Source organism: Protopterus annectens, chromosome 5.part0, assembly GCF_019279795.1.
Source record: "Protopterus annectens isolate FY-2018-M chromosome 5.part0, PAN1.0, whole genome shotgun sequence".
NCBI lineage: Eukaryota > Metazoa > Chordata > Ceratodontiformes > Protopteridae > Protopterus > Protopterus annectens.
Genome location: NC_056735.1, coordinates 929,798,738 through 929,819,147, shown reverse-complemented (window position 1 = coordinate 929,819,147; position 20,410 = coordinate 929,798,738). Strand labels below are relative to the sequence as shown.

Sequence of the window (20,410 nt, the reverse complement as noted above, 5' to 3'; positions counted from 1 at the left end):
GACCCAATATGTATTCCACAGAATTTACATTAAAGCTCCGAAATTTATATGTGAGATTAAATTTTAAGATGCTCAAATTGTTAATTATGACTACAGCTTTATACAAATTCATATTTTCCATACCTCATTATGATTAGTAAAATAGAAACATAGGGAAAAAAAACTTTAAAAAGGCATCTTTGCTATGGCAACAATCTAACTAGTGAATGATCACATGGTCAGCTGGGTACATCACCTTGTGGTTCATTATGATATGCATGTATATAAATGTGAATGACAGTTTTGTTCATCCTACTACTCAACAAAGATACATTTTCAGGGTTACATCTGACTGTTCAGCAATAAATTTAGTTGATTTAGCACAATGTGATCAGTGCATGTCATTTTATATAAGTAAGACAAATCGTTCTCTTAGAGAAAGGATTAGGGGCATTTTAATGGAATTTAGAGACAGAACGATAGGATGGCTTTAGCAAAGCATATTCTGGAGAAAGGGAATCAGCATAGCTTCTAGTTTATGGTTATAGAATTGTTGCAGAAAAGTATAAGATTAGGTAATTTTAGAAATTTAACTGAACAACATGAGGCACGTTGGATTATCGGGCTACAAGCCGATAAAGGTCTGGGATTAAATGCCAAGGTTCTCTTAAAATTAATTTTAAAATGATGAGATCTAATAAAATGATTGAATTATAGCACTGTATCATGTTGTTTTTGCTACTTTGTATTGACTATATGTGATTTTTTAGTTTGTATCATGTGATTTTTTTTTAAAAAAACTGTTAAGTGAGTACTATTTCAATGATTAGTGTTTTCACTGTTTTAAGGTCTGATGAAGCACCAGATATTGGCGTGAAAGCGCTTACTGTTACTTGGTTTTCAGCTGTGTTGGTGATAGCAGTTTCGTTTTGGTTACAATATAGAAATGAAACTCAACCAGTATATTTATTGCATAAATCAAAATTTACAAACACAGATACCTTCTAACAGTGCAGATACTGTTGCTGAACAATTTAACACTGAATTCAGTGACAGATATTTTATTGACTGGACTACTTTGAAACTGACATCAATTGAGAACACAGGTGTTAGAGAAGTACAATAAGCAGGTAAACTGTAGTGGAAAGAGGAGGTCCCCATCCACCTTTTTGTCCCAAGCATCACATATATAATTTATCCTGAGATACAACCTTTCAAGCCTTGGCATGTTTGGTTAATTTGGAAGGAAAGCCACATTATCCTACATGGGTGGTGCCATGTCAGTCTGTAGAGGTAAAGGTGTTTATTGTAATTCTCTGACAAGGTGATTTTAGATACATCTTGTTTTTTTTTTTTAAACTACATCCAACAAATTTATAGGAAGAACTGTGCTTGTATAATCTTGTTATTGACAGAGAATAAAGCATTTCACTAGTATTATAGATTACTGTATTTGTCCAGTTACATAGTACACAAAAAAATAGCATGACACCCAATTAAAATCATGTGTTGCGGCAAAGATGGTGCTACCTTGTGATAGGCTTGCTGAGCACTGTTATATATGGCACAGAAAGAAAAATATTAATAAAAGTGAGTAAGATACCAGTTAAAACAACACCAGAAGGCAACTAAAAAAACTGCTTCCCTCATGCATATGTGAAATGCCCACTAAAGGAGCTAATCAGACATTATGATACTGACCAACAGTCTGAAACACGGCATAAAGACTTTTGCCAACATTCCATTGCTTTCTTTCATTTATTTTTAAAATTACTTTGTAATGCCATACCGCCAAACTTCACTCCCCAGAGATGCTATGTCATAAAGACAAAACAAATAATCCACTCATATGACTGCCTCGACGGCCCCCCTGTACATGATCAGGAGGAAACTGCTCAGATGTCAGTAGAACAAAAAAAAAGATGAGCAGCATAATGTGAGGTGATGTTTCTCACAGGAAACCATCACCCATGCACACTAAGAAATCACAGTGGTGAGGATTCGCTTACTTTAGGAGGTTTCTTCTTTCTTTGTTTGACTTGGTGCAGCCATGGAGTTGGTGTATATCAGTTTGTGGGTGTCAGTAGTGCATGCTGTCCACATTGGGTCATGCAGGAGGGTGTAAGCCCTGCAAAAACAAGAAGAAAATGAGTTTTTTGCTCTTTTGAATTTCAGGCCTTTTTTCATCCTTTAAGCACATCAAATTTCAGGAAGTTAGTATTTCATTGTAGAACTTTGCTGGGTATACAAAAGAGTGCATGTTCAATAACTACAAAATGTGTAAAAAATCAGCCATTGTATCAACATTCAATGTTTTTTAACTCACTATTATAAATCAGCAAGGTTAAATGACAAATTGCCCAGACATCTTTATATAGTATTAGTATTCATATTACTGTGAATAAGCTCATTCTCTAAAAAAACATTAGTGACTTATTATTAAATGCTAAACAAAGTCTGTACTGATAATGTTATTAATTTTCTTTTTTTGCCCACTAGGTAATCTGCCCTAATGGCTCTCATTCCAACACTATATTGGTGTATCAATTTCTCCTGTGGAGAAGTAAAAACATGAGCCATTCATTCTCTGGGCTGTGTAAGATCCTTCAAACCCATTCACCATTCATTTCCCATTCGAGGCAATATCCTCATCGGCCTATTCATTCCTTTCCAGAAGTGGAAGAGGCACAGCCTCCAATCTGGGGATCCTCTCTCTCATAGCTAACTCTGTCCCCACAGTGTCTAGTAGTTCACAGAATCTACTGCTCAATGAGACTCTAACACATGACTATACATGCCTGCAGATTGCCAACCCAACATGTATGATGTAGTCTTACTCACATAGCTGCTACCAGTAATCACCATCCCACCTGTTGAGGTCAGTGGTACAGTGATTCATACTTACTTTGTTTCCCCACATTTGCAACATGTCACAGGGCGCTCTCTTCTCCCCTTCTCCATCTAGTCATTCTAAGACTTGAGCTGCTATTTAAATTTAAGTTGCTTCATTCATAGTTGGTAGTTTATGCCACAGAACAAAGTGATAGTGTTGTTTGTTTACTAGTTATGACAACTACACAATTCATCTACAACTGTGAACATATTCTATTTTAGTGTAAGCTTTTTATGACCAGTTGAGAAGATGAATATTTTAGTGTCTCTGTATTGGAAACTATAAAGCTCTTGATCAAGTGCATGAGAAATAGGCCTAAAGATAAATAGTTGAGCAAGTCCATGAATAGCTTCTAGGACATTATTTGCTTCACCAAAAGTTTCATACTTCAAAAACAATCCAAGATGACCAATTTAAACAAGAACATTTATAAAAAGTACTTTATGCATTAAACATATGATAACTAACTTGCAACATAGATCCAGATATTACAATTTATAATTTTTAGGATATTTGAATATTGAGAGCTTTCACAAAATTAGAAACTTTTATTCACAAAATAACAGTTAAACAATAGATCCCTTAAAGCATTACTGAATTTATGTGGTCATCAGATGTGTCCACCAAAAATACAAAACTAATATTGCAGTCATTGTGAAATGTATGCCACTAATTAATAAAATTATAGTACAGAAGTGTACTAACGAGTAAGGAAAACTGCACACATTCAAGTTATTTTCTCTGTTTTTCATGATTTCTAACAGAAATAGTATCAGAATGAAAAAATGTAACTATTAAAATGCTTCTGCTAATGCATGGAATTTCTTCATGATCTTTGTTTTCTATGAATTAAAATGTAAGAAATGTTTAGCTAACCTTTGAATTATAGCCAAAGCTGAAAATAAGCAAAACCTGTTACAGTACTTTTTTAGACTCACCAGCCCCTCTGCTTGATAAAATCAGTGCAATTGGAAGGTTAAAAATAGTTCATGTTTTATCTTATGTAATATTTTGTTTATTCTTTTATTGAGATGCTGCCATTTCCACTTCGAGTAGTTTACTGTTTATTGTCATGGATAAAATATGTTCCAATAACATAATTTATCTGAGTCGACTTGCAAAAAGGAAGAATCTGGTAATATATTTCCAATATGTAACCCTGTGCTGCAGGAAGTATATTTCTACTTGTGCTCTCTTTAGTAAAAGCTTCTTATAATAATTGTGGAAGTAATAAATCTTCTCACATTACAGAACAAATTCTTGCACAATTAATAGTTGATCTAAGTGTGATTTAGTAATAGATTTGTAACCTCAAAAATGTTTAACCTAATACAACTTATACTTTTTAATGTCTTTATTAAATCTTCACATTTTAGCCAATGAAATAGCTTGACAGTGATTCTAAGAAAAAAAAATACCATCCCTTTGCTCTGCCTGCAAAACATGTGCTACCAATACAACTAACTACTTATTACAACATGTATGGAAAGGTATATCAGAACATCATATTAACTTCAGTTTTGGGAAAATGTGACCAGTACAACAAATCGAGCTGTAGCAGGCAGAATGAGTCTGGAACAAAACAAAACATTGTGCTCAAAGCCACAGAGATTAATTTATTATAAAAATAACAAGCTTCTACACAATAGTGCTTCCTCGGGTTTTAAAAACATATTAATAATAGTCTTTTAAGTGTAGATGTTGGGTCATTTGACCTAAAGAGTTTAGCTAATTTAATTACATAGCTCATAACCTAAAGTAATACCATATACTTTATTTTTTTTGCATTCTTCCCACTTTGTTGTTTCATTTTTAGGACAGGTGATAAACTATTCTGACAATTCAAACCCAGTACAGCACCAGTTGTTGTTATCCATCTATACTCACAACATTATAGTTTCATCCTAATACCTCACCTCTGAAAGGGTCTATATTAGGTCGCCAAAATGGTATTCCAGCAAACACCTATTCAGCGACCTGTAATCAGCAAAAATTGCTTCAGCAATTCACTGAATTCACTAAGGGCAATGAAATAGATGCCCGGAGCACAGCAGAGAACTACAAAACTTTGCCCTTTTCTTCACTGTAGAGTGATCTTGGAGTTGGTATATATAGTTGGGGGGATATGGTGGGTGAAACCCCTCACTTGGGTGGGTTCAAGTCAACTAAAAGTTGGTCCATTGTGCTTTGGGCAACTATTTAGTTGCGCTTAGTAAATTCAGCAAATTGATGACACAATTTTTGCTGATTAGGGTCGATGAATAGGTGTTCACCAGATTACCATTTTGGCTAACTAATAAAGACCCCTTCTGAAATTACTATTAATATATTGCAAGGCAGGGAATATAAACGTACGTGTCTCATTGGGTAACGTTGGTGCTTATATAGTGTACTGGTTTTTATTTCATTTTTATTTCTGGCAAATGTTTGCAAATAAATCCTTCAATTTCATGTTAGCTTTACAAACACAGAATGCCATAATATTTTCACACACAGTAATATAAAGAATATTTTGTGTATCACAATCTGCATATTTGTAAAAATCTTTCCATTTAAAGGATGTCTAAATGATATACCTTTAAATATATGCATATAATAGCTACATTTCATACAAGGGAATGCACCTCATCTCTGCCTAAGCATATTTTTCACAGAATATTTGTTTTCTTTATAACGAAGTAATTGTTTCAAGTTAGAGAGCCTCTTACAGAAGAATATGTGTTGTTCAGATATTTGCATAGTCAATCCTTTGATTCCCTTTAAAATGTGCAAATGCTTCATTTTTGTACTTTGTATATTCCAATATATATTTTTGTACTATACTTTGTATAATCCTAGTGTATTCCTAGCATTCCTAGAATAAGTTGAAGTCATCCTAACTGGTTGGTTAAAGTACCAAGGGATATCATCCATATTCACACCATTAAATAACAGACCATGTTTGCTTTTACGTTCAACTAGAATCAATTGTTTATTATTAGTCATTTTGCTAAAATGATAACCCCTATCTCAAATATTCTTTGCCATCTCAATCAGTTGCATATTTAATTTTAATCTTTTGTATACAATCTTGCTGTTTGAATGGATGGATGTTAGATTTGCGTCCTACAAATTTAGAAAGTTGCTACTCTAGCAGCTTTTACACTGCAATAGATAAACTGAAAGATATGATGTGTCTTTAATGACTGACTGTATTTATCCATAAAACCATAGGAAAAAGGAGATAATGAGGATGTTCTTACAACACAAGGATAGGGATGGGATATGGTGTGTGTGTGTGTGTGTGTGTGTGTGTGTGTGTGTGTGTGTGTGTGTGTGTGTGTGTGTGTGCGTGCGAGTGCCTGCGTATGTGTGTGTGTATGTGTGTGTGCGTGCACAAGTGCCTGCGTGTGTGTGTGTTTGTGTGTGTGTGTGTATGTGTGTGTGTGTGTGTGTGTGTGTGTGTGTGTGTGTGTGTGTGTGTGTGTGTGTGTGTGTGTGTGTGTGTGTGTGTGTGTGTGTGTGCGTGTGTGTGCATGTGTGTGTGCAAGTGCCTGCGTGTGTGTGTGTGCGAGAGTGCCTGCGTGGGTGTGTGTGTGCGCGCATGCGAGTGCCTGCGTATGTGTCTGTGTGTGTGTGTGTGTGTGTGTGTGTGTGTGTGTGTGTGTGTGTGTGTGTGTGTGTGTGTGTGTGTGTGTATGTGTATGTATGTATGTGTTGTGTGTAGGAGAGTAAATGGGCAGTCTCTGTACTAACATGATGTGATTGCTGGCAGTACTACAGCAGGAATTGATAATCTGCACTCACAGTACTTGATTCAGAGGCATGCAAATCAGCTGATAATAAGGTATTTCTTCCTTGCAACGAATGCGCCACTGAATCAGAAATTTTTGCCTTTTTTAGCACTGCCCATAGCATGAGTAGTTGGGTTCTTTATGAATTTTTGAGCTTGTTTCTTTCTAGAATTTTTGTGAGAAGATGTTTTGAAGATGAATTTACTAAAAAGGAAAGCAAGAAACAATACAATAAATTCAAGAAATGTATGAATGTAGGGGGGATTGCCAATGTTATTAAGAAGAGGAAAATATAAATACGCTGAGGTGATTAAATTATTAAGGAAGGGAATGATGCTGCATTTGTAAAGTAAGGAGAAATACAGGTTTAGGGTAGCAAATATAAGAAAAAATAGTACCTCCAATATATTTGTATCAGGTACTTAACCATAGGTTAATGAGGTGGGAAGGTTAGCTAAAAATGAAAAAGAAATATTAGTTAAAGATCATGAGCAGATGGAAATGGTAGTAAGAGATTATATATTTTTTTGCCTCCAGGTGTGTTTGCAGTTATATCCTAATGATGCCTCTAGGTGTCTCATGTAGCTTGTTCATATCTGAATTCATAATTCCAAAACAAAGCTTCATACAAACTCTTAAAAGATATCATCTCAATATTTACATTTTGGGCAACACAACTGCAATAATATGTTGGCATTATCTAGAGCTGCTAAGGAGATATTAATTGTTATTTATATACTATTTATTTATATTAACATAATTTTTATATTTCTGAAAATATTTCAACAACCAAATAACAGAGACAGAACTATATACCTTCATGTGAAAATTCATAAAGGGATAATCAAAAAAATATTGACAGTATGTGGGTATCTTGAATGATTACTTAGATACTATAAGTTGTTAACAAAATAAGGTTTGTCTCAATGAAAAAAAAAAAAAAAAACTTGTGTCAAAACATAGTTTGATACTAAATGCCAACAAATACTTATTGTATCCTTTGGCAATTCATCTACCCCAGAGAACTACCACATTGACAACACTCCCCTAAGAGTTGGCCCAGTTGTTCACAGTTTGGGAGCTTTTGTATACAGTGACCTAACTATTCACCAACGTGTCTATTGCTGTAAGAAAGTCTTTCCTTATTTCACAGCTTTAAACAAAGGGACTGTGTCTAGATCTAGGGATGTCATTACTCCCTTTACATAACCCTCATTGGGTCAATCATTGCATATAATACCTCCTTTGGCATGGATCTGTCCAGGCACATGCAGCAACTGGACCACAGAAATACCTTACTAAAAGGATACAAGGCCTAAACGATGTGTCTTATATGAACTGACTGTAAGCCCTGTCATTACACTCAGAATCTTACAGACTGGTAAGAGGTAACCTTTGTCTGGTGTACAAGGCATCCTACAACTCATTACTGATGGATTTACTGCATATCAGCAAGTCAAATTGCAACAGAAATAGTCAGCCTAGGTATATAAACCTCTTCTGCAACATCCACAGAACAGTTTGGACAGACAGGCATATTTTGCAGAGGATACCTCTGCTGTGGGACAGACTCCCCATACACATAAAACAAAAGTTCATCCATGTCCATTTTCAAGAACAGCTTAGATCTGTGGATGTGAAACATAACAGTTACCCGAGGACTGCCCCTGTATTACAAATGGACAGCAGAAGCTCCTAAATGCTGTATCCCATGAATAGGTCCCCTGAAATTATTTATGGCATGACATAGCTAATTATCCCATGGCTGATAATTATATGTCACCCCCAAGAAAAATAACTGAGGTCATGCCAAGGTGGATAATAGAACTGAATGCTACCTCGCCCCCCGGTCATAATAATGCTGCCTTCTTAAAACCTGTGTTGAAGAAAAGGGGTTTAAAACACTGAACAGGGTCATATGACTGTGTTTTTAATTTTGATCAGCTAAGATATTTTATATAACATTTTTGATAATGTTTATACTATGGTCTGAAGAAGCGGGAGACTGCAAAAGCGCTTACCATTTTTTTGTGTTTCTCCACCAAACTGATTCATCCTCAGCCTTTGTTGGAGATCTTATTACTTGGTATTGACACTTTTGGACTATGTCTAGTAACCTATTCATTACTATTAAGTGATTTTTGTTTGGGAGTGGAACCATGGCTGAGTGTGTAGAGACCAAGTTGGACTACAACCCTATAGAAGTGACTCAGAAATCTGTGAACATCAGAGTGGATGGGCAAAGTGTAAGTAAGGTTATACCCTTACTTAAATCAACAAAAAATCCACTAATGAGTTTGTGTTTCAGTGAAGGAACAAATAATAATGACTATGTGGATATGGACAAGATGAACTCCTTCCATGCATCCCTTAGAGCATTGGAGGATAAGTTGTTTAAATACAAATATTTGCAATGGCAGCGTTATCATTTTGAAGCAGCTATCCACCATAGAATAGTACCCAGGGGGCTCCCTGTATTACAAATGCCTTCTTATGGGGATACTATCCCTGAGCTGCTTAAATGCTGGCGAATGTTAAATTTAGAACTTAGTTTGGACTATATGCGACTTTTGAATGATTACTTCAGATCAGAGGAGGAGTCCCTAGCTGAGGAAGTTAATGATCTCTTCTTTAAATTAAGTGATGCTTATGAAGGTGGTATCTTTGCAGAGTTATTAGAAGAGGTACTCACTAATATCTCCGTATATGAGTGGAGACTGCAATCAGAAAAATTTAAAAAAACTGAAGAGGGACTTTACCAATTTTCAGAATGGCTTTGTGCTTTCCTGGCCTAGGAGTAATCCACCAATGGAACAACTGCAGCTGGAGCCAATGAGGAATGACGTCCTGGTGCTATGGAGGGTGCAACTGGAAGGAGTGCATCTTGTGGGAGTCGCCAACCAGTGAAAGTTGGTAATGGAGTGGAATTGACAAATGTGCAAGACAGCAAAATGCCTGAAACTTCCCTTGTATTAGTTACTTCTTGTGGGGCTATCACAGGGGATGTGGAGAATGGGATGGGTTCTGTTGAACAGAACATTGAAGAGACTACTAATGGGGCAGTTGAGAAGAATGTTAGATGCTGTTGAGAATATCCCAGTTGTGAGGCCCAAAACTAATTCATATATGAGAGTGGATTACACCATGGAAACCAGAACTGATTGTACCCATATAACTGTACTACCCTCTGGTTCAAAATTTTTTTGGGCTGAAGCCCTATCTATCCAACAAGAGAAACAGACAGGATGATCTCGAAGTCAGAAGAGGAGAGGGAGGCTAACATCAGATCCCCTAATACAACTGAAGGGGCCTATGACCCGGAGTTGCAAACAGGTGACTTAATATTTAATTTGTCTTCTTTTGTGTCAATAAATGAACAGACTATTGTATTGAACAAAGGTCTATCCTTTGTTCCAGCGACAAGAAATAATTTAATTGACACAATTGTAGAACTAAAAATGTTTGCAAGGAATTTAATGATAGAGACTGTGTTTCCAGTTAAGAGTAATGTTGCTAATGTTTTAAGAAACCTAGTCTTTTTACACCAGATTTCTCGCCAGTGTTAGTAGCATTTTTAAATATGTGTGAAAGTTATTTAAGAAACTATGTTGAGGGGAAACAGAAGGGGATTTTTTTTAATTTAACTATAAAAGAGATGGAGGCTTTTTATCAGCTGGTAAAAGCATAACATTTTGTTATTAGACCTGCAGATAAAGGGAATTTGATTTTAGTTCTTGATAAATCAATGTATGTAGAAAAAAATGTAGGATATTTTGAATGATGAACAAGTGTATGTGAAATTACAGAGATTCCAAATTACATGAATTGTCAATTGGTTGAATTTCTAACTTTATAATCTCCTTATAACAGACCAAATAGATTATAGTTTGTATTCTTATTTTATTGTGGTCTACTCAAGGTACATAGAGATGCGAGTAACCACCCATTCTGCCCTATTGTGTCAGGTAGATGCTGGCTCACAGAGCCAATGTCTATTTATGTGGAGAAACAATTGAGGCCTATTCTGGACACTTGCAATCCAGTTTTGAGAGACAAGAAGCAGTTTCTCCAAGACCTCTATGATTGGTCTATTAGTTACTCTGGAATAGAAGATGCTCTGTTTGTGACTTTGGATGTTAATTAATTGTTTACAGTCATCCCCAGTGATGAGGGGATAGATAATGTTAGACTGTTTCTTACTTCTGGGGCAGTATTTTTGCATTCTAAGATTACTTTGATATGTGCTTTGTTATAACTTATATTGGAAAACAATGTGTTTATATTTGAGTCCGATTATTTTTTGCAGAAGGTGAGGATCGCCATGGAGCAGTGTGTGCTAATGCATACGCTAATATCGTTCTTGCACAGTGGGAACAGCAATCTGTTTTCAATGATGAATGTTACAAGGTGTATGTTAAATTCTACAGACGTTTTGTAGATGACATATTTTTTGTTTGGCATGGTATGACAGAATTACTGTTGGAGTTTGTATGATACTTAGAGGGTACAATATCCTTTTTGTCATTTGCTGTACATTATTCTCGTGAGAGTGTGGATTATTTGGACACAACTGTGAACAAAAACATGTTTGGTCATCTTCTTCTAGCATGTATAGGAAACCTTGTAGAAAGAATAACATACTTCACAGAACAAGTATGCACCTAAGACATATTCCAAGAAATGTTGTTTAAGAACCAAGTATTAAGGTGTAGGAGGTTGCATACAGATTCAGAATCCCTTGAGAGAGCCCTAGACAACTTGCGAGTTGAACTGTTGAACAGGGGATATAAAATAAGTGATATTTAATGGGCTATTGAAGATGTTACAAGGTCAAGTAATAATAGTAGTATGCCTTATTTCTCAAAGAGAATAGTACAACCACTGATATAAGTTAGGGTAAGTGAAATAGGTAGTAATACTAGAGTTATTTTAACATATTCGAGTGACATTAATAAGGTTTGTGAGGTCATAAAGAGGGATTGGCCAATTCTATTAACAGACTCTGAGTTATGCAAAGTTATAGAAAGACAACCTAGATTTGCATTTAAGAATAATAGATCTTTAAAACATTTGTGTTATAAGCATGCTCAAGCCCCCTAGGATATGTTCAGAGCAGATGGTACCTTTGCTTGCAGATCTTGTAAGGCGTGCAAATATATTTGGTCAGCTAGTTCAATTGTTCACCCTAGGATGCAATATCCCACTGAGTTTCCCTTTTATGCTGAATGGGTTACAAAAAATGCAGTTTACTTTGCAAAGTGTTGTTTATGTAATATATTCTATGTGAGTAAAACCAACTGGACCCTGAAGGAGAGGGTGCTAGAGCATTTAAATGACATTTGGAATGTCAAGTTAACTAATGCCATAGCTGTTGGAGAATCCCATAGTTTTAAGTTTTTAGCGCTACAGAAAGTGGATGGTAGTATAAGAGAGGGGATATATATAATGAAACAGAATATGTGGAGCTAAGCTGTATGCTACCTCACCTCCTGGTCTTAATTATGATGCCACCTTAAAACCTGTGTTGAAAAAAAAGAGGTTTAAAACACTGAACAGGGTCATATGACTGTGTTTTTAATTTTGAATAGCTAAGTTGCTTTATATAAAGTTTTTAATAATGTTTATATTATGGTCTGAAGAAGCAGGAGAATGTGAAAGCACTTACCATTTTTTTGTGTTTCTCCATTAAATTGATTCATCCTCAGCCTTTGTTGGAGATCTTATTACTTGGTATTGATACTTTTGGACATTGTCTAGGTTCCACTGTATTCTTTCTTTTTTAATTACAATTATATATCACAGAAGGATAAAAGAAAAACTTAGATTACTGCAGTGATATCTGATAAGTCCTTTATTATATATCTCTGTCTTTCACATTAATACAAAATATGGAATACTCTAAGCCCTGCCAAGTTAGGGTCTCATGCTGGGAATTTGCACCGTGGATAGTGCTATGTAGTAAATGGTAGCAACTGGACGAAGAGTTTTAAAAGCTATTAGATATTTTACTTTTCCGCACTTATAAAAAATGTGTCAAAAAAAAGCATCTAACAGCTTTTATCCAGCAGAAAATAATAAGGTGTGTTCAAATCAAGAATTTGGTAGGTTAGTGATGATAAATACATCAGAATTTATAAAAGTTCTGGACCTGGTATACTAAGTAAATATTTAGAAGTAGAGTTGGGGAGGATATCAAACTTCTTCGGCCAGATTATGTAAAGTCTGCAGAAGCTATATGCAGAAAGTGCAGCACACAGAATGAAGACTTCAGAGCACCTGCAGCAGATGCGATTTCCGAAGACACTTCAATATTCAGCATAGGACAGTTAGGTATTCTGCACAAGACAGTCTGATTCCAAAATACATTCTGCACACACAACTTAAAAGTGACAAAGAGCCATGCTTACTTCATTACTAAAATCCTCAGTGTATGCTTTACAGACCCCAAGGAATTCAAGTGAATACTACAGAATAGAGCAAAATCCATAGCAAAGCATCAGAAAATATATAATAATGATATCTACTGTTAATGGCAACAGGCTGCAGTGATACAAGCCATAAATAAGGATGTGGCTGTGCAACCTAGCAGGCAACCAGCTAGAGTCAGAGCAAGGCTGCAACTAAACCAGTTGTCAGCCAAGGAAATAATTGACAGGTACTGGCTAGACAGACAACTGGTTCAGGCTGTCTGCAAGATATGTGCCCCACACATGTCTGTGCAGACCCTGCTAGGAAATCCCATCCCTCTTGAAATCAAAGTGTACCTCAGCCTAGGTGTACTTGCATATGGGATATTCCAATGAAACATTGAGGATGCTGTGGGAGTATCACAGACAATTGTCAGTCATATCTATGCAAAATTTCTGGAAGCAATTTGCAGCAAGGTAGATGACTACATGCACTTCCCATCCACCCTCATGGAGAGGAGAACTGTATGCACAAGTTTTACAGCATTGCAAACATCCCCCATGTGTTCTGTGCAACAGATTGCACACACATCCTTATCAAGACACCAGTTCATCCTGAAGCTGACCAATACATAAACAGAAAGGGTTGGCCACCTATCAGCTGCCAAGCTGTGTGTGCAGCAGATGGCATAAAAAAAAAAAAAAAAACATCATGGCAACACAACCTGAAAATATCCATGATGTTGCCATTTGGAGGGAAAGTAGCATTCCAACAAGGTGAAATACCTGAGGGACTACTACTAGGTAAGTACAGGAGCACAACTAGGAAGGAGGCTAAGGATAACCCTCACAACAATATCCATCCTGACTTCGTGTTTCCACTCCCCACAAAATTTGACTGCAGTTATTCACTTGAGCCATGGCTAATGACATTGTACTGCAAACCATCCAACCCTGCACAGGAGGCCTACAATAGAGCACATACAACAACCAGAAACACCATGAAGCTAGATTCAGATGGCTGGACCCATTCAGGGATGCAATGCAATGTACACCTGAAAAGGCAGCAGAAATGATAACGGTGTGCACCATGCTGCTCAACATGCTAAACAGAACACATGACAGTCTTCCAGCTGCAGGTGTGGGTGACCTGCCCCAAGAACCCCAAATGTCTGAAGAGTCAATCCCACAGGTATCAGCAGAGGAGTAGGAGGATGTAGGGGACACAAGACACAGGAGTAGGCAACATAGCGTGTGACCACAACTACAGTCCCAGGCAACCCGGCAGTGTCTGACTCACATCTCTAAGTCTTGTCAAGTCACACATACCTGAGTTTACAGACTGTATATTGATGTTCAAGTATTCCCCACCACATCAGCATAAATTGCATCTAATGGTGGCTGCCCACTAGATGTACACACTAAGCCTCTGACATAATACCATAATCATAAAATATTACAACATAAACGTATTACACCATGAACATATGCAAATCTGTCACAACAGGGATCATCATCTCAGGGAAAAACTGACACAAGGGGTCTCTATCATATTGTTAACAGATCAGAATGTTGACTCTGAATTGTTCAACACCAACATGCCGAACTACAAAATATGGTTGGCCATTCTTTGACACCTGCCCTTTCCATGAGTGTAATACAGTCTCGGAGTTAGAATATTTAGTTAGGGGGGGGGGGTTTATGTGTGCCGTTGGTGTTTGGCCAACCGATTTTATATGGCTGTTTGCTATTTTTGTAGTTCAATATTTTGGTGTCGGACAATTCAGAGTCGACATTGTGAGCTGTCAACAATATAATATAGACTCGATACAGGTAGGCATACACACTCAGATTATTGTATCACTGCATCCTATCTCTAAAATATTATAGCATGAAAAAAGGGAAACCACAGAGGACAAAATGCAGAAATTTTAATATCAGAAGACATTTCACAGTAAAGTGTTGAATCAATAATATGAGTCAGCTAGGTATACTACACTGTTCGCAATCTAGGGTGACCTTGCTGACATCTCACACCATGGTCTGTTCTGCCCCAGCCATGTACAGACACATGTTGCCATGGTTGTTCCACAGAATAAATTGTTGGGGGTGACAATACCATTTTGAGGTGAAGGAGCTTGACTTCACGTTGAAAGCCTTATGACTGACAAGGACCACAGCAGGTGGGCTAGCAGTTTAGGTCTGTGCAGGATGGATCACAGACAGTGATTCCCAATGGCCAATGGTTGTTCTGCAGACAGGTGGCCTGCCTCTGCCATGTTGCAATCTGCTGAGCAGAAAGGGAATGCAGGATCTGCTGGTAGTATGACACTGCTGCAGTAATGTAGAAAACAGGTTTCAACCGACCGTGCCTCAACAAACAGACACTCATTCTGAGATGCCAATGCAGCCATAATCTCACCATGCCTGCACTCTTGTCTTTCACACATGACACATAGCTAGTGTGCCACATGCTCTTACCGATGCTATTGCTATGACCATTCATTTACCTGCAGCAGGAGGCAGAAGCTCTCAGATATCTGGCCATACACATCTGCTTGCCTGCTTCTGGTTGTTGTGTGGAACTGCCATTAACAGTGGTCTGAACTTGTGTTTGTTGGTCAATGGCTTCAGCCTTTTCAACATCCACTATGCAAGCATTCTCTGACTGGCTTGACAGGTTGACCTCCACATCTGAGGTTACAGCTTCAGCAATGTCACTGTCAACCTCATAGGTTCATAGGTTGGTACTAGGCTATCAGCCCTAAGGCCTATATAAGCCTAGCTATAACAATTCCCTGGCTATTTCTTCCAGCAATATTTACTTCCCTGGACTCCTGTCTAGCAGGATAACTGACTTGATCCCCAGGGTGAATTTCTCCCATCCAATCATCAAGGTTCCTTTTGAAGATGGCAAAGAGGCGCTCTGCTTGACATGTATGGGCAGTCTAATTCAAAGTCTGGGGAGTCTCTGGGTCAGGAAACTATCCCTCCAGTAAGTTTTGTTCATTGTGATGACAACATTTAGATCCCTGGAGCATGTGGCTCTGAGGGATTGGGATTTCTTTAAGTGTAGCATGTCCAACAGTTCTGGGTTTGACACGGCCTTGATCTTAAGCAGAGATCACCTCTGAGTAGACGATATGCATCAGAGTATAGCTGGAGTTTTTTTAGATGGTCAGCATAGGGCATCTGCTTTAGACCTTTGATTCTTTTAGTGAGGTATTTCTGTGACCTTTCCAGTTGTTGCAGATGTCTTGAGAGGTACATACAAAACATGGCATTGTATTCTATAATGGGTCTAATGAAGGATGAGTACAGTGGGACAATGAACTCCTTTTTTCTGGATCAAAAGCCCTTAGTGATGAGTTGTGCTACATAGAAGGATTTCCTGACTTTTGTGGCGATGTGGTTATCGAAGGTGGGTCTACTGTCCACCTGTGTCCATAAGTGTCTTATCACACTTTCGGTGTTAAGTGTACTGCCACCTATATGGTAATTCATGGGTACATGTTTTTTCCCAAAGTGGATAACTATACATTTCTTGGCATTGAGCTTGATCCCATGGCTCTGGCACCAAGCATCTGTTTCTGTAAGGCCCTTTTTTAGAATATCCACATAATTTGGGGATTCAATAATGGCTCCCAGTTTACAGTCACCTGTGAACTTTGTTAGCCAGAGTCCCTTAGAGTTGGCCTGTACTTCAGAGAAGTAAATGCCAAACAAGAGCGGTCCCAGGACTGAACCCTGAGGTTCCCACCCACTTGTCACTTGTCTGGAGCTGAATTTGGAGTCAGCTATTTTTAGAGTGTGAGTTCTGTCAGTAAGCCAGTTGGCAACCCGAGTGACATAGGGATTAATGCCCAGCTTAGTAAAATTATCTATGATTCCAGAGTGGGGGATGGTGTTGAAGGCCTTGACGAGGTCCAGATAGGCTGTGTGGACTGCCATACCCTCGTCCACAGCTCTAGAGACTGAATTGAAGAAGTCAATCAGGTTCAGGAGACAAGATCGGCCCTTCACAAACCCAAACTGGTTGGGGTCCAGTGTTTGAAGGTTGCCAATGTCTTTGTTTATAAATTTAATAATAATACCTGATAAAATCATCCAAGGCTAGCTTTGAAAGAAAAATTGCCAAGGACGTCAAAGATAACCACAAAGAATTCTTTAGCTATGTCAAAAACCTAAGTGGAAACTCTCAGATCTGCTCTGAGTTAGTGCAGAATGGCACAAAATACACTGAACCGACTGATATTGCCAACATTCTGGCAGACAAGTTTAGTGCAAACTTTACCCCCCTCTCATCCTCTAAAGGGCCCATAACCATACCAGAAGAATGTAGTGCCCCGGCAGTCACTGACACACAGGTTAAAACAGCCCTATCCAAAGCCAAAAATACAGCTTCAATGAGACCAGACGGTGTCCCAGGCTGTGTCTTACACGAGCTCCAAAATGAACGAACCCCTTACCTAAACACACTGTTCAAACTCAGCATCTCTACAGGCTATGTACCCATAGAGTGGTGCACAGCAACAGTTATCCTTCTCCACAAAGGTGGAGCCACAATGGACCCCGGGATAAGCCTGACTAGCCTGGTCTGCAAGGCTATGAAGCGCATCATCATGGAATTCATTAACAGAGACATTGGGAACCTTCAAATATTGGACCCTATCCAGTTTGGCTTTGTTAAGGGCAGATCATGCCTCCTAAACCTGGTGAACTTCTTTGAGACAGTTACCCAGGCTTTAGATGAGGGAAAGGAGGTCCACACAGCCTACCTAGAACTCGCAAAGGCTTTCGACACCATTCCCCATTCTGGTATTATAGACAAGCTCACCAGCCTGAACATAAAATCCTACGTCATGAGGTGGGTTGCCAATTGGCTCATGGATAGAACCCACACGGTGAAAGTTGCAGGCTCTAGGTCCGACTCTAAACCAGTTATAAGTGGCATGCCCCAGGGCTCAGTCCTGGGCACCTCCTGTTCGGTATATACTTCTCAGAGGTACAAGCAAGCACAGGAGGACTATGCCTGACCAAGTTTGCAGATGACTGCAAACTGGTAGCCATAACTGACTCTCTAGCTGGTACAGCCTTCCTCCAGAAGGGTCTCACTGAAACGGATACCTGGTGTAAAAATCATGGCCTCAAGCTAAATGCCAAAAAGTGCATAGTCATCCCCTTTGGAAAAAAACAAAGTACCCACGAACTAACACATATGTGGTAGTTCCCTATATACAGAAAATGTAATAAGGTATCTGGGGACCCAAGTAGATAGTAATCTCACCTTTGATAATCATATTGCCAAGGTGGTTAGAAAATCCTTCTATGTGGCCCACCTAATCACAAAAGGGTTCGCACCTAGAACAAAAGAGGTTATTGTGCCTCTCTACTCATCACTCATCAGACCCATCATAGGGTACAACGTCCCATTTGGGATGTACCTTACAAGACACTTGCAACAGCTGGAAAGACCACAGAAGTACCTCACCAAGAGGATTACTGGCCTCAGACATATGCCCTATGCAACCTGACTGAAGAAACTCCAGCTGTACTCGGTTGCATGCTGATCTCTGCCTGACATACAAGGCCATGTCCAACCCAGAATTGATGGACATGCTCCACCTAAAAAAAAAAAAAACAAATCCCCGAGAGCCACATGCTCTAGGGATCTAAACCTCACCACAACGATAAATAGGATGTGCTGGAGGGATAGATTCCTGCCCAGAGACTCCCCATGCTTTGGAACAGGATTCCAATCTACATTAGGCAGAGCCCCTCACTAACACTCTTCAAGAAAAACTTTGATGAGTGGATGGGAAACAGAAAATTTACCCTGGGGATCACTGAAGTGGCTCTGCTGGACAGAGGCAGAGGGAACTAATTGCTCTGCTGGACCGAGGCACAGGCAACTAATCTAAGGGGGTGGCGAAAGCCAACAGATTTTGGCTAGGCTTATAGATGCCCGCGGGTAGATAGCTTAGTACTTACCTATGAACCTATACGTTCCATGGATTTGCAGATAAGGCTTGTCAGACTAATGGGGCAGTATTTCCCAGGATCCAAGTTGGATCCCCCCTTGTAGAGTGGGATAACTGTAGCTGTGCACCACTCAGTGGGTACGAAGCCTGAGGTGAGGCTATGATTAAACATAACACTTAGGTGAGGTGCTAGTTCATTTTGTAGTTCATGTAGTACACAGCCCGGGATGTCATCTGGTCCCATGGATGCTGTATTCTTGGATGGATGATCATGGATGGACTCTCCAAACACCTCAAGGTCCTGTGTGCCAGGAGTCATACTACAATGCTGAGCCACATCTTGAACCACATCATAATCACTTGATGGGCTGCTGGATGATACAGATAGTTGATGTGCTACAAGATACAAAGACACAAGTCAGGGTAATGTGTTTACATCATATAATGGATATCATCAAAGGTATATTACATATATATATATATATATATATATATATATATATATATATATATATATATATATATATATATATATATATATCTCACTGCAATGTTATAAATAAAAATGACTTTACTTGAGGTCTACTGTATCTATGTTTCACAAAATCTACATACACTGAGTATATAAGGTCAACATACATGACATATGTGAGGAATACAAAAAACACACACCTGACAACACCTCATGGGAATATGGTACTGTTGAAGAGGGAAGAACTTCAACTGTTATAGGGAAAAAACAGCATTACTGATCATATCACTGACACCATTAACCAGGTGAACACATTTAATACTTACAGAAGGTGTGACACATACCACTTGTATGTGCACTTGATGATGTTAATGCAGACTGGTCTAGGAATGGGAAGAAGGGCACAGTGTTAATAGGGGACAACAGCAGGATTAACATCAATGACATGTATGAAACATAGTTAATAACATACCACTGACAGAATCCTGCTGTGCAGAGATTGTGGGTTGTACTGTGGAACCTGCAGTGGGAAGGTAAAGAGAAAGACAACACAGTTAGTTACTTAGTAAAAACAATACTGACAGCATCACATATACAACACAGTAACATAGGTTCATAGGTTCATAGGTGTGTACTGGGCTAATGGCCCTGGAGCCTTTACAAGCCTAGCCCATAGAAGTGCCCTGGCATTGTGCCGCCCAATGTTAGTTCACAGAGCCTCTATCAAGTAAATCCACTGGAGTGATCCACGGGGTGAATTTTCTATTTCCCATCCACTCATCAAAATTTCTCTTGAAGAGGGCCAGTGAGGTGCTCTGCTTGACATGTAAGGGATGTCTATTCCAGAGCATGGGCAGTCTCTGGGTTATAAACCTGTCCCCCCAGCATGTTCTGTCGATTGTGGT

General features: G+C 38.5%; 1 long non-coding RNA gene across 1 annotated transcript; it reads right to left on the bottom strand.

Moving 5' to 3' along the window:
• Nucleotides 1-716: 716 nt before the first annotated feature.
• On the bottom strand, nt 717-20,019 carry LOC122802056. Its single transcript, XR_006364864.1, has 3 exons — nt 19,978-20,019; nt 19,832-19,888; nt 717-2,107 (listed from the first exon to the last, which is right to left on the bottom strand). It is a non-coding gene; the product is annotated as an uncharacterized LOC122802056 (long non-coding RNA).
• Nucleotides 20,020-20,410: the final 391 nt, after the last annotated feature.